Below are 2,295 nucleotides of genomic sequence, written 5' to 3'. Positions count from 1 at the left end.
TTTCCAGCCTTCCTATTCGTCTGTGAGCTTTTAATGGCCTTTCTATAAATTTCACTTTTTGCTTAAGTCATGAAGAGTCAGGAGCTATTGCCTGGAAAGGAAGGGCATAACTGATCCCCCTGCTGAGTGGTAGGCACAGTGCTAGGTGTTTTGTAAACATTGTCTCACCAACTCTCAAAGCCACCTACCAGCCTCATGGGGAAGACAGGGATATGAAGGCTAATTGCTGGTAGCAAGAATCATAGAACCCATGGGGAGCATAAGTGTTGTTATTACTGAAGGAATGAAGGTGGATCTTCACCAGCCAGGCAATATGAAGGGGAAGAAGCAGTTTGCAAGCGTTCCGTCTCCAAACTGTGTGGCCAGTGTCAGGTGAGGCAGGAAAAAAGAAAAGAATAGCTCAATCTATCATCATAAATAAAGCTGGTAATCTTTTCAACAAATGGTGCTGGGGAAACTGTGTACCCACACATGAAGGAATGAAGTTGGACCCTTACCTTACACCATATACCAAAGTTAATGAAAGAAAAAAAATGTATCAGGGGTGGATGGGGAAGGATCCCCACCAAGATCCCAGGTGAGGCTCCTGCCCCCGCCCTGGCCACCAGCGCCCACCCGGCCAGCCTGGCTCAGCCATGATCAAGGCCATGCTCATCTTCAACAACCACAGGAAGCTGGGCTTTCCAAGTTCTACAGGCCTTCCAGTGAAGAAACACAACGAATCATCAGGGAGACATTCCATTTGGTATCCAAGAGAGATGCACATGTTTGTAATTTCCTAGGAGGAGGATTATTAATTGGAGCTGACAACAAACTGATTTGGAGACATTACGCAGTGTTATATTTTGTCTTCTGTGTGGAGTCTTCAGAAAGTGAACTTGGCATTTTAGATGTAATTCAAGTATTTGTGGAAACATTAGACAGTTTTTGAAAATGTCTGTGAACTGGATTTAATTTTCTATGTAAGCGAGGTTCACAATATTCTTGCAGAAATAGTGATGGGGGACCAACATGAATGAGACCAACATAAATGAGATTGTTACACAAATTGATGCACAAAATAAACTGGAGAAATCTGAGGCTGGCTTGGCGGGAGCTCTAGCCCATGCTGTATTAGCAGTAAAGAATGTGAATCTTCCTGAGATCCCAAGAAATATTAACACTGGTGACATCAGTATAAAAGCACAAAACCTGCCTTCTTTTAAATAAAACAATTTAAAAGGCCTAAATTGTAAAACCCAGGGGGGAGGTGGGGGGAAGTCACCTAAGTGCAGTTGTTTGTCAAAAACAGAGGAGAGTCTTAACTTTTGCTCTTGGATTTAAGTCAAGGTACTGTATAGAAGTTGGGTAAAATTAGTATGGTAGCTGAATGTTGTTTTTCTTGCACAGTAATTTTGAAGAAATTGAGTAGTTCTAGTGTGATTTTTTTAAAAAAAAAAATTAGTTATTTTAGAAATAGGATGAGAGAGAGAGAAACATTGACAGGTTGCCTCCCACACTCACTCCAACCAGTAATCAAACCCCACAATCTGGGCATGTGCCCTGACCAGGAATTGAACCCACCACCTTTTAGTGCACGGGACGTTCCAACCTATTGATCCACACCAGCCAGGGCCAGTATGACTTTTTTTCTTTCTTTTCTAAACTGCATTCCTATGACCACCTAAGGCATGCCTCCATGTATTGGCGACAACTATTTTGAAAAGTGTTGGAAACATTTCTTTAAATTATGCATGACTCAAAATGTTGGTGTTTTATATGGATGACAAGTGCAGCATTCCTTAATTCTTCCTGTTACCTGTCCCTACTTAAAGAACCAGTTATGTATTGCATGGAAACGTTATGACCTTTTCCTCTTAGTTTAAATAAACCCGGGGTAACTGAACTTCTAAAGCACCTTTCTGTTGGTCTGATATCTTTATCTTTGGCAATAAATTATTTCTTACAGCCCTCTGACTCAACAAAGTAAACAATAGTATATCACTGCTAAAAAAAAATAAAAATAAAAAATGGATCAAAGACCCAAATTTAAGAGCTATATAACTCTTAGAATAAAACATGGCTGAAAATCTTCATGACCTTGGATTAAGCAATGATTTCTTAGGTATGACACCAAAAGCACAGGCAATAAAAGAAAAAAAAAATTGACTTCACCAAAATTAAAAACTTTTGTGCATTAACAGACACTAGAGTAACAAGGTAAACATTCACAGAGTAAAAGGACAACCCACAAATGGGAAAAAATATTTGCAAATCACCTATCTGATAAGGTATTAATATTTAGAATATATAAAA

The 2,295-nt window shown here is 39.4% G+C and overlaps 1 pseudogene; it reads left to right on the top strand.

Annotated features, from left to right (window-relative positions):
• Positions 1-635: 635 nt before the first annotated feature.
• LOC118664726 lies at positions 636-1,209 on the top strand (annotated as a pseudogene).
• The last annotated feature ends 1,086 nt before the right edge of the window (positions 1,210-2,295 follow it).

The sequence above is a fragment of the Myotis myotis genome, unplaced genomic scaffold, assembly GCF_014108235.1.
Source record: "Myotis myotis isolate mMyoMyo1 unplaced genomic scaffold, mMyoMyo1.p scaffold_m19_p_1, whole genome shotgun sequence".
NCBI lineage: Eukaryota > Metazoa > Chordata > Mammalia > Chiroptera > Vespertilionidae > Myotis > Myotis myotis.
Note: the sequence above shows the minus strand (reverse complement) of the source record. Positions and strands in the feature narration are given on the sequence as shown.